The sequence below is a fragment of the Carassius auratus genome, chromosome 29 (genome assembly GCF_003368295.1).
Source record: "Carassius auratus strain Wakin chromosome 29, ASM336829v1, whole genome shotgun sequence".
NCBI classification, from domain to species: domain Eukaryota; kingdom Metazoa; phylum Chordata; class Actinopteri; order Cypriniformes; family Cyprinidae; genus Carassius; species Carassius auratus.
The window spans coordinates 4,758,455-4,771,684 of NC_039271.1; the positions used below are offsets into that span (position 1 = coordinate 4,758,455).

Consider the following 13,230-nt stretch of genomic DNA (forward strand, 5'->3'; position numbering starts at 1 on the left):
AAAGTAAGTTTTAAAGTTATAAATAATTATAACTCATTATGACTTTATGTCATGATTTTGATTTATGCCAGAATGTATGTGTATTTGGCGTTTTGGTTTCTTAAATATTGTAGCATTTCAATGTTTAGGTTTACATTTGGTGAATGTGAGGTGAAAGTGTAAAAATACATTTTCTTGTATTTTTTGCTTTCATTTACTTTTAATTAAAAAGCATTTTGAAGCATAAGACGTGAAGCATAAAGCATGATACGTAATAAACTAAAAATAAAACACTTAACAGTTCCCACACATTTTCAGTTAATACTTATTTTATTACTTTATTTTATTTATTAATCTTATTTATATTCTTTCGTATTAGTGTGGAATCTTTAAAATACACGTGTTCTGAAGATTAGCTCCTGGTGAAGCGCGGGTGGGGGTCTGCGCGGTCACGCGGTGGTCACGTGCCCCAGCAGCGCAGGCCCGCGGACAGCAGCAGGATCAGAGACCGCAGCGCTATAAACTCGCTCTTCTGACGCCCGCACGCGCAGGTAACGAGCTGCACCGCACCGCTCGGGTCCGTGATCATCCGTGGACCGGCTCCGTTCCTCCACATCATCCGGTTCTCGCGCTTTAAAGCTTTAAATCATCGAAGAGCGCCTGAAGTGCGTGTAGCTGCGGAGCTAACAAAGACACAGATGACAGAAATAAAGCCAAGGCGCTTTTTCCTAACAATACCAACCTCGAAATGACGTTTCTGTTAATCTAATAACCACAGATTATATCTTGACTCGAGTTTCTTCTTTTTACTATTCTATATTTAGACTGACTTCTCAGAATGCTGTTATTATCTCTCACAGAACAGATTGCATTATGGATGTTCAGCGCGTAAACAAGCTCTTGAGATGAAGAATCGCGTTGGTCTTAACTATAATCACACGTGTAATGCAGTAATTAGGCAAAATGGTGAACAGCGGTGTTTCATATTTCGTTTCGTGTAGTTTCAGTAAGAAATGTATCATGTATAACATTAGGTGTGTGTTTTTGACCGCTTCGCCGTCATTGGCCAGTGTGTCTGTGACGCTCATACCTGCGCTGTGATTCGTGTTTGTCCTCTTACAGGAATCCCCGACGCTGATTGGCCGGCGGCGCCTCTCATGCGATGACGTCACGGGCGGAGCCGAGCAGCGGACGTGCGCTGCCGATGAAATGAGCACGCGAGAGGAGCGTTCTGTCCATCGCTGACGTCACTGGGAGCGGGGAGCCGGCTGTAATGACGTCATGAGGCTAAGTCATGAACATTTCTGTGACCTGGATATTTGCTCTGTTTAAGTGAATCCCCGCCGACTCTGTTCGCGATATTCCTCGGAAAGGCACGCGCTGGTCAGCGTGACTTAATTTATGTGCCTGGTTGCTAGTTTATGCTGTTCTTGTGGGCCGTAAGTGTGTGTGAAGCAGCGGACCCCAGGGACCCGCCGGTGACTCTGTGAATCCGCTCGTAGTAGCAGGGATGTTTGCGGCGGTGGAGCTCGGGCCCGTCCTCTGCAGCGACTCCAACATCCTGTGTCTGTCCTGGAAGGGCCGTGTGCCCCGCAGCGAGAAGGAGAAGCCCGTCTGCAGGAGGCGCTGCTATGAGGAGGGCTGGCTGGCCACAGGGAACGCCCGGGGGGTCGTGGGGGTCACCTTCACCTCCAGCCACGGCCGCAGAGACCGGCCCCCCCCACAGCGCACCAACTTCAACCTCCGGGGACACAACAGTGAGGTCAGCACTCACACTTCTCTCTATACTCTAAAACTGAGCGTGTAACATCAAGAGCAGGAAATAGACAAGTAATCTGTTCTTAACCTCGCTGCGTCTTCACCGCGTCTCCTCGTCTGCTTCTGCTCTGATTCTCACAAACTCTTTCAGATATCATCAGGAAAGTGAGGCCGCGGCGCTATTAATAGTAGTTTGGGAGGAAAGAAACGTTGCCTAGTTTAGTCTGCAGCTCATTGAGAGCACACCGCGAGCGTTATCTTTCCTGTGTAGCCCAGATTTCAGAAATATGGAGGAAACTAAAGCACCTTTTCATCTGAGGAACAAGAGTCTTCTCTAGAGAAACCTTCGCTCATTTACTAAAACAAATATACCTTTATATATGCTCCCATCATGAGCAAATATTCTTGGTCGAGAGCCGTGTGTGTGTGTGTGTGTGTGTGTCTCTGTGTGTGTGTGTGTCTCTGTGTGTGTGTGTGTCTCTGTGTGTGTGTGTGTCTCTGTGTGTGTGTGTGTGTGTGTGTGTGTGTGTCTGTGTGTGTGTGTGTGTGAGGGAAGCTCCTCAGAGATCAGTGTTTGGTTCAGATGAGCATGTTTGGGATGTGCTGGGGTCGCAGGTGGTGCTGGTGCGGTGGAACGAACCCTTCCAGAAGCTGGCGACCTGCGACACCGACGGCGGGATCTTCGTCTGGATCCAGTACGAGGGCCGCTGGTCAGTGGAGCTGGTCAATGACCGAGGAGCTCAGGTGAGGCGTGCTCCAGCTGTGTGAGTGTTCCTGAGACCAGGAGTCGTGTTTAACCTGCTGTTACCTGCGCAGGTGAGCGACTTCACCTGGTCCCACGACGGCATGCAGGCGCTGATCTCGTACCGCGACGGCTTCGTGCTGGTGGGCTCGGTGAGCGGTCAGCGCCACTGGTCATCAGAGATCAACCTGGAGAGTCAGATCAGCTGTGGGATCTGGACCCCCGATGACCAGCAGGTGAGGCTCCGTTACACCGCTTTAAGATCTCTTCATTAAAGTATTTCAGCGTGAGCCACAGTTCAAGTAAAAGAAGAAGAGCTGCAGTACTCAGTCGTGGTTCACCTGTGCAGCTCTTGAGCTCGTGTTGTGCTCGTCAGGTGTTGTTTGGGACGGCGGACGGTCAGGTGATCGTCATGGACTGTCACGGGAGGATGCTGGCTCATATCCTGCTGCACGAGGCCGAGGGCATCACCAGCATGTCCTGGAACTATCCCAGCTTCCTGGTGGAGGACAGCAGCGGCAGCGACACGGACTCGGACGAACACACGCCTCTGCAGGGTAACACGTGCTCTCTTCAGACACATGTTGATCTCTGCGTCCTCACGTGATCCGGTTTAGATGCTGCACTTCTCCTGCTGGTGTTCACTGTAACTGTTCTGTTTCAGTGCCCCGTCTGAAGCCGCTGCTGACCGTCTGCTTCACGTCTGGAGACGTCAGTCTGATGAACAACTACGATGACCTCTCACCCTCGTTAATACGCACCGGCCTCAAAGGTTCTTCCTCGTAGTATTTCTGTGTCTAGAGCTGGGTGATGTGTTAAAATATCATCAGTTTATCACCACTCTTTGTCATGTTGTCTGAGTAGCACAGCTGAACTGATTTAAAAAATAAGAACAAAAACACAAATAAAACGAGGTACAGAAGGTATATTTAGCAGCAGCAGCATTCAAGAAACTGAATGAGCAAATATAAAACTAAAACACTATATATACTTCACTGTATGAATTATACACTGATCCTTATTAAAGCTTTTCAGTCCAGTGTTTTGTTAACATTTAAAGGGACAGTTCACCCTAAAAAAATTTCTCATGTTATAAGTAAGATATTTTGAAGAATGTTGAAACCAAACAGCTGCTGGTCCCCAGTAATTTCCATAGTATTTTGTTTTATTATTATGTATATAGTTGTGTTTCACACTGGTTTGCATGTGTTTAAATCAGATGTGGTGGTGCAGTGGTGCTCTCAGGGCGACCTGCTGGCTGTAGCTGGGATGGAGAGACTCATGATGACCTCTGACCCCACCCGAAATGCCATGGTTAAGTTTTATAATGTTTGCGGTGAGCACATTTACTCACTGGAGACACCTGCTCAGGTGAGCGTTTGGTCATAAACACACACACACAATAAAACCAGAACACACTTTTGCTTTTGTCACAGTGTTGTAAGTCATTTTAACTACAAAATACTCAGGGTTTCTTTACGTCCTAAATCATGTTTGCACACATTCAGTCTTAAATCCATAAAGTGAAATGCTGCATGCCCCGCAGCGACTCGTTTCAGAATCGATTCGTTCTTTTGGGAGACAGTATCCTTCGTTTACCGTTTCACACAGATGAAACGTGATCTCACACATCTAGGACTGTGTCTCTGATCTTGCGCTGGTTTCTGTGTTCAGAGGCCGATCAGTACGCTGTGCTGGGGTCATCGGGACTCGCGTCTGTTCCTCGCCAGCGGCCCGGTTCTGTACGTGCTTCGCGTCGAGCATCGCGTGGCCAGTCTGCAGCTTCTGTGTCGTCAGGTGATCGCCGGTGTGGTCCACGAGGAGAAGGACCTGGTCAAGCTCAGCATGCCCTCTCGCCTGAGCACATACGTGTCTTCTGCCTTCGCTCCCACCATCAAGGTAGAAAACCTCCAGGTTACAGGCAGTCGGATCTTGTTTCTGTGTATTACATTCATACCATTCCCATTTGTTTTGTTTTTTTCTGGCACCCTTTCCTCACCTCAGCCCCCCATCCCGGATCCCAACAGCATGCGGGAGTTCGTTAGTTATCCGACATCAGGTAACGAGCGTCTGCACTGCACCATGAAGCGCACCGAGGACAACCCCGAGGTCGGCGGGCCTTGCTTCACCCTGTACCTGGAGTATCTGGGGGGGCTTGTCCCGATTCTGAAAGGCCGTAGGATTAGCAAACTTCGCCCTGAATTTGTCATCATGGACCCAAAGACTGATGGGAAAGCAGGTGGGGTTATACAAGTCAGATTTTGGCGAGAATGCCACACTGGTTTAATTCCTCGTTGGCTAACATTGTTTCCTTGTCACAGATGAAGTCTATGGAAACAGCTTCATCCCCTCCGTGATTGACAGCTGCAATTGCTCAGACTCTAGTGACATTGAACTCAATGATGATTGGGTTGGAAAGAAATCACCAAAGATCTCAAGAGGGAGCAAGTCTCCCAAACTTCCCAGGTACTGCATGATATAGATGGGAATGAAGGATGAGATGAATTTCATTGAGCTCTCTTATGCAAATTATTGTACATTTTAACCTGCTTAACAACAAGATATGCGTGAAATGCATTCCCAAAACACAGCTCATCTTGGTAGTGTGAAACTCATGGATCCTCCAGTACTAAAGAAATGTTTTGTTTAGCTCTGCAATATTAGACTGCATGCTGCTGCTAACTCACCTTGAACTCTTTTCTTCGTTTGCTACCTTCTCTATAGAGACTTAGTGTGTCCCTTTACCAACAGGATAAATATAGATCCCCGTAAGTCCCCCAAGCTCTCCCGCACCACACAGGAAATATCCCGATCGCCTCGGCTCCCCATTCGCAAGCCGTCCATTGGCTCTCCGAGTCTGATTCGGCGGGAGTTTCCGCTCGATGACATCACACAGGTACTCGCCGCAGCTGAATAATAAACAATGCTGACCGTGCAATTCATTAAAACATCTATGTGTGATCTCACTGAATGTTATTAAGATTTGTCTCCTTGTATTTTAGCACAATTATCTTGCGCAAGTTACATCTAACATATGGGGAACAAAGTTCAAAATTGTGGGGCTTGCAGCATTTTTGCCAACAAATCTAGGAGCAGGTATTTTATTTATTCATTTTTCAGTTATATAAACTACTACATTTATTTATATGTCCTATGTTTTCTAATATACATTGCCCTCCCCCTAGTTATCTACAAGACAAGTCTGCTTCACCTCCAGCCCAGACAGATGACCATCTACCTCCCTGAGGTGAGGAAGATCTCGGTGGAATACATTAACTTGCCTATGTTTAGTCCTAATGTCTTCAGTGAGGACGAGGATGACCTGCCGGTCACAGGAGCATCAGGAATCACTGATGATAATCCTCCTTGCACTGTTAACATACCCATCGCCCCCATACACAGCCCCGCGCAAGCCATGTCCCCGACCCAGAGCATCGGCCTTGTCCAATCCCTGTTAGCCAATCAAAACGTCCAGTTGGATGTGTTGTCCAATCCAACATCGACTGTGGCACCACCTGGGGCTTCTGACCAAGGACAGCAGGACACTGTGCTCAACGCTCAGTACACCGTTCCTGCCAGGTATTCTAGTCCTGGACAGGTCATCTTTGGAGGTTTGGATGTTGGTCGGCTTTTAGTTGCGCAGTCCCAACAACAGCAGCAGCAGCAATCACAACATCATCAGCAGCAGCAGCAGCTGCAACAACATTATCAGCAGCAGCAGCAGCATCAACAGCTACAGCAGCAGCTGCAACAATATCAGCTGCAGCATCAACAGTTGTTGCAGCATCAGCACATGCAGCAGCAGCAGCAGCAACACATGCAACAGCAGATCCAACAGATGCAGCAGCAACAGCAAATGCAGCAACAGCTTCAGCATCAAATACAGCAGCAGCATCTGCAAATGCAACTGCAGCTGCAGCACCAGCAAATGCAGCAGCAGTTGCAACAGCAGCATCAGATCCAGATCCCTGTTCCAGCTTTGCCCTCAGGTCAACCATCATGCCCAGTCCTTCAGCTTCCGCAGAGTACCATCCCGGACGTTCCCCCAACAGAGCACAGTGCGGAGCGTGGGGAACATGAGCTCCTGCTCAAAATTAAAAACCACTCGATCTGCCCCACAACTGGCTGAGGGTGATGCAGTGGTGTTTACTGCCCCTCTTGAGCTTAGCAAAATGAATCCTCCCCCTCCTTACCCAGGCACAGTTGGTGCAGCAGTGGCAGTTTCGGCTGCTGCTTCTACTAGTTCCAACTCTGGGGCAATGGGAAGCAGCTCCAGCACTTCATCCTCAGGGGAAGCTTGTCTAAAGAAAGGGGATTTGACCTTGTATCCACCTGGTGCACAGGCAGCTCAGTACCCAACCCCACTGGGCTACGAACGCATCACCACATTTGACAGCAGTGGAAATGTGGAGGAGGTGTGCCGTCCCCGCACGCGACTCGTTTGCAACCAGAACGTTTACACGCTGCAGGGCCCGGGAAGCTCTGCCACCCTCAGGGTCTCATCATCTTCCTCTGCTGTGGAGGGGAAGAAGGTGCAGTTGCCCTACGCCTCAGCCACGTTGAACCGTCTCACTGTGCCAAGATACTCTATACCCAGCGGGGACCCGCCCCCTTACCCTGATACAGCCAATCAGGGCGGAGCGGGGCGGAACCCTGGCCAGAGATTGGACAGCAGCTTGATTCACGCTACCTTGAGGCGGAACAGTCGTGAAGCTGCGCTGAAGGTTTCTCAGATGCTGGACCCCCAGAGGACCCTACCCTCGAAGGCAAAAGCCAGTGCTTTGTCTGCTTCCTACCAGCCGAGAGGGCCGACTGCTCTTTACACATGCAGTCAGTGCAGTAACAACGGTGGTGTCAGCGCTGGGGCCACCAGCAGTGGGAGTAACGGAATAGCTGGGGGGACCATCATTAGGCAAGATTTCCCACCGACCGCAGGTGGTGCACCTCACAGCACCGTTATAGTGCACTCCAACAGTGCCTCGCCTCTGACTTCCCAGTCCTCCTACAGCCTGCTCAGTATGGATGGAGCCGGTGGAGTGGCCAGTGGAGGTGGAAACAGGGAAAGGGCTGACTATGTCAACTCTGCCTTTACAGAGGACGAGGCATTAAATCAGTCTTTAAGGCAAATGGCTCTTAATACGGAGGTAGTGAGTTTGACAGTCAAACGGCCTCCACCGTATCAATGGGATCCGTCTGCTACTGAAGAGATCTGGGTTCCCCAAGAGCGTACAGTGACTCTGCCCACGTCTGGACCTCCTGCATCCCACAAACCACCCCCACTCATCCTCAGCCCTACACAGCATTTGGACTTTTCCCGTCTTCCGTTTGTCCTCTCGCCTAAATCTCCAACGAGCCCTAACGCTGCAACTTTCCAACCAGCAGGAACATACCAGATTGCACTGTCCTATCCACCAAGTGCAGCCTACAATGGTCCCCCACTTCAGACAGTGCAAGCTTCTCCACATCCCACTTCTCCCAAAGAGGTAGTTACTCCTCTTCCCTTTTCCCAGCAAGACCAAGCAGTTGTCTTGCCACCTGGTTATCCTCCCAATTTGCCTAACCTTGCTTGCTGTCCTCTCCCACCAATGTACCCTGGGAAAGCTTCTTGTTCTAATCTGCCTGTGACTCCCATTCCTCTTCATCCATGGGGTTCTTATAATCCCTGTCCACCCATGCCAAGCCCCCCAGGTCCTGCCCCATCCCTTCCACCAAAGACCTCCCACATGCTGGATAAACCTGTTGTTTCTCCTCCCCCTCAACCACCTCCTCTACCTACGCCTCCTCCAGACCTCCAGAGTCCCCCAGAATCCATCGCCGAAGCTGGGGAGAACTTTCAAGAGGTACTCTCACTGAACGAAAGCCCAGTTCCTCAAAGAGCAGACCGGTTTGGCAAGAAGAACCGCAAGCGTTTGGACAACAGTCGGGCAGAGGAAGCTAACGTTCCGGCGATCTCAGAAGGAGGCAACAAGTCCAAAAAAGAGGGCCGTGCCCTCAGTGACTTCAACTCCCTCATCTCCAGTCCGAGGTTAGGCAGTCGAGACAAGAAGAAACCGAAAGGCCAGAAAGAGCAGCTGAAAGCCAAAAAGCTAAGCAAGTCCACCACAAACGAGTTCCAGGACAGCTCCGAGAGCGAGCCAGAGCTCTTCATCAGTGGAGACGAGCTGATGAACCAGAGTCAGAGTGGTAAAAAGAGCTGGAAAACAAAAAGGAACTTGCGGGCAGGAGGTTGTGATCTGGATGAAATCAAATGCCGAAAGGCTAATGAGAAAGAAGACCGTGGCCTCGGCAGCCAAGGGTTCGTCTACATCATGGCCAACAAACAGCCTCTTGGAACGAAGCCACACAGGTCTACCAGCTGGACTTTGGAGGAAGAGTCACGCAGGAATCAGCAAAGAACTTCCAGATTGAGCTCGAGGGGAGACAGGTACACCAGAAGCTTCAGATGTTATTTATTTTGGTCCCCGTTCTGTGCTTTCTAACTTCTATTTCATTCTGTGTAGGTGATGCAGTTCGGAAGGATCGACGGGAACGCATACATCCTGGACTTTCAGTACCCCTTCTCAGCTGTGCAAGCTTTTGCTGTAGCACTTGCTAATGTCACCCAGCGCCTCAAGTGACCGAACACTAGACAATTATACCATTTCTTTCTTTGCGCTGTTGTTCTCTCAACATTTTTTTCCCCAGTTTAAGATGCAGTACTAATACTTGAAAACTATATCTGGGAAGTAATTGCCACATTTTCAAAGTGTTAAAGGTACCACTGGGCACTGAAATCAATTGCTGTACAACATACTGTCATCACTAATTAATTTGTTTTTGCATAAGATACTGATGTTTGTCACACTTTGAGGACGTAATATCTAAACTTACTTCCAGGGACTTTACCCTTGGAGTTTAATAGCTAGCATCTGATTAGATGCTTTTGGCTTGCAGTCATAATGTATTTTATTAAGAAATAGACTGAATATACAGTACACACCGTATTTCTGTTAGATGGACTTGCTTTGGCAGACCGAATAAGCTTAACGGTAAAACCATTGATGCTGTATTCATTAGCACTCTAGATGTTTTAATCAATTCCTCCTGAATGGTTTTATGTGTGTTTGTTTCATCCACCTCTTTTTTTTTTTTTCCTTTTTTTTTAACCATCTTGTACATTCTGACTGTGCATCTCTTTCCTGCTGTGAAACAGGAAGTGAAGTGCCAGTCAGACCCCCCCCACCCCCCAAAAAGGAAGTGACTGCCCCCTGCTGACGCTTCTGTGAAGTGATTTTGTGTAATGGCTACAAGCCACATTAGTCCACCTCAACATCCGCGAACAGGAGATATTTTTCTACCGTGCTTTAACAGTGTCATTTCATACCTTTTTATTTTTAATTTTTAAATTCTGTTTGTGCGACACACTCTGTTGTGCTAAGAATATTAGTGTTAGATGAAGCCTCGTAGTACGAATAGAAACTCAGCAGTAGGTTTGCGAGGAACAGCAAAGAGGATTACGGTTCTCTATGAATATAGCAACATACGTAATGTTTAGTTTTTATTTTATTTGACTGATATCAATAAAACAAGCAAGCGATGCAGCATGAATAGACTAGTCCCCAGTTCAGAAGAGAGCGCAGGTAAAGGTGGTCATGACATTTCGTGTTTTAGTGTTTTTGAAAGAGTTTGACAGTATTTGTGATCGGAAACCATTTCAGCATAAAAACAGGTTTATGTGCATGTCTTTTGTAAAGCGTGATCCAAACACAAATGTGTTTTGTTTCATGTGTGGATTCCCAGGAAAATCCCCCCCGATGGTGATTCGAGGAAAAGAAGTCGATGCTCTTAACGGAAGAGTTTGTTTATTTATTTATTTATGTCTTGTTTGTGCAATATTGTCTTTCCGTTGGATTTCTCAACATGTTTGCCATTTAATCCACCTTTAGTAAGTGTGAACGTTGTTTGTGTACAGACGCTTCTTCAGCTTGGTGTCGTGTATATAACGTGGACGAGGATTTAACGGCGGTGGGATTTGTTGTTGGTGATTGTGTTTACAGCGTGGTGTTTAGTGATCTTGGACACGTGTGTTTTTGTGAGTCGAAGCCAGAACAAAGCTTCTCCCCGAGAGAAGTGCTTCAAGCGCTCATCGCTCTGGAGTCCGCTCCCGTTTGGGGTGATGCGTGTCGTGTTCTGAGTCGACTGCTGAGCTCTAGTGGACTTCATTGTACTACTATTATTATTATTTGAAATGTGCTTGGTATTCGTAGGAATAGGTCAATGCTTGGAGAAGGAAAAACGTGACTTTTGGTGAGCGAATGTTGTATTGAACGGCAGAAAGGCATGCTGAGTAAATGATATTACTTGTTTTTTAAAGAACGTGTTTGTTTTAGAAGAGGTGAGCATGGAATGGCTTTTGGAAATGAAGATGCACGCCATGGTTCGGATATAATTGCAACACATTTTGGATTCACGTTTGCTTTAATCCATTCTGTCTGAAATAAGTGAAATACACCTATGATGCCGTTCGGTTTTGAGGTGACTGCTGGCAGGACTTGTTTAGATGTCTCTGTTACTTCTCTGGAAGCGTCTTCATTCGTTTATTTGCTCTATACTGTTATTTAGGGGAATCTTCACGCTTTGCCAGTTCCCCTTTTTTGACTCTTGTTTTGTAAACAGACTCTGGGGTTCGGGGTCAGGCGTTACTCACTTGAAGCCTATGCACTAGGGTTTGCATTGTACTGTAATGAACAGTTTTGTTGTTCCTCAGAAGCTGAAATGTGTCCTTCGTCGGTGTGGTAACCCAATAAAAGTGTACAGGTTGAAATATCTCCTGGATTGTTGAGTGTCTGCAAAACAAACACTAATTAAAACAAATTCACGGCACATTTTCATGCTTTCATCAGTAACCTGAAGGCACACTGGAGAAACGTGATTACAAAATGCTATGATATTATGGATCCTTTGAAGTTAATGCTATTTAAATACGTTAATATCCGAATCATTCTGCACCTTTGTATAAGCAGCGTGTTCTTCACATTACTTTACCACGATGCAAACACAGTACTTTATTTAGAGGGGCTGTATTTACTTGTTAATGGTTCTCTGAAATACTAATTCACTTGCTTTTTTAGATATATATGTATATATATAAAATTTATTTCTATACTTTATTTTGTATGAACTATAATTATATATATTTTGTGTAATTAGACTAAAAGCATCTATTGATTTGCAATTTTTTTTTCAAGTCAAAGCTACTTCATATTTATAAAAATGTAGAATATTTGTATATAAATTAATACATTTATGAATTAAATTTTAGTGTGGAGAAAAATTTGAATTATTCCTTCTATATGAGGTTTATTAAATACTTTATTTACATTTAATATATGCATTACATATTTACACTTAATTAACACCAAAATAAATAAATAGCAAAACTATACTAAGCCACTTCACGTTCAAGTTCAATACCTTTATTTGTCCCCCAGTGGGGCAGTTAGTTTTACAGCATAGGAGCACACAAACTTACAAACACAAATACACATAGTATAATAAAAAATAAAATAAATATAATGCACATTCTGATCAAATAAACAATAATGTGTAAGCTACCTTACCATCCTAGCATTTAGAAGAGAGACAGCAGACGGAGCAAACGAGTGTTTAAATCTGTTTGTTTTGGCAAATGGGAGTCTGAGCAATGAACCTGATGGTAAAAACTGAAACTGTAGATATAAAAGATGAGAGAAGTCAGTCAAGATAAAGTTTGCTTTCTTTAACAGCTGTTTTTCGTTAAGATCCTGTGACTTCGTATTTAAGGGAAATATTTTGCACAAAAGTGTCTGCATAAACTTATAGAATTATGCTTTTTTTTTTTTTTTGTATATGGTTCTACTAGTGATTAGTTATGTTTCTCACTACAGTTGGTTTATTAACTGTAATCAGTGTTAATGTTTAGGGTAAGTTTCTCTAAAATACTAATTCAGAAAAGCGTCTACATTTATAAAAATGTATACATTAAACTATTTATTAAAATTGCAAAACAATACAGCTTCCTCACAATTATAGAAACTATTTCATATTAAAGCATTAAACTTGTATATGTGTTTTCTAAAACGGTTTTTATGACTGAAGAGTCCAGGGATGTGTTTGTCACTGTATTTAGTGGATCTGGTGTTAGTGTTTAGGGTTGAGTTAGGGGCTTGCTGTGTAGCTAATTTCGTGTCTATGAGCCCTAAGTAGTGTGCACTACCTAGTGTGCGGAGCCCTGTCCGTGGTCCTGAACGCGCACGGTCACGTGACCGACCCCCGCGCGCCTCCCGTGTTCCGCGGATCCTCGAGCCCGCACGACTGCAGCTGCCAGCGCCGCACCGGACGCGCTCTTCGGTTCTCGGTTCGGAGGCATGGAGCCGCTGCTCGGTGAGATGAAGCAGCTCTGCGGGAGAATACACGAGGCCTGCAGCGAGCTGAAGGAGGATCTGACGCCCTTCAGGAGCGAGCGCTTCTACAGGCACGAGCTCACACACACACACACACCGTGAATATATAGCCATACCCACCTGTGATTAATTTCTCATAATGACCACACGAATAAATTCATTAAATATTGTTTTATTATTTTAAATATGCGCTTAATGTTAATTTTGAATGAATCCCTGCGTGCACACACGGAAGCTGCTCTCTGAGGCTTTGAATCGCTACATTACGAGCATAGACTGTTTTAAAAACAGATTAGATTTGAGCACATCGTATTGTTTGATATAAAACGG

General features: G+C 46.0%; 1 protein-coding gene and 1 pseudogene across 3 annotated transcripts in view; both read left to right on the top strand.

Annotated features, from left to right (window-relative positions):
- LOC113048471 (B-cell receptor CD22-like) overlaps positions 1-13,230 on the top strand; it is a 1,131,192-nt gene that overhangs the window by 452,172 nt on the left and 665,790 nt on the right. The window lies entirely within an intron of this gene.
- LOC113048451 (tubby-related protein 4-like) lies at positions 391-9,466 on the top strand (annotated as a pseudogene).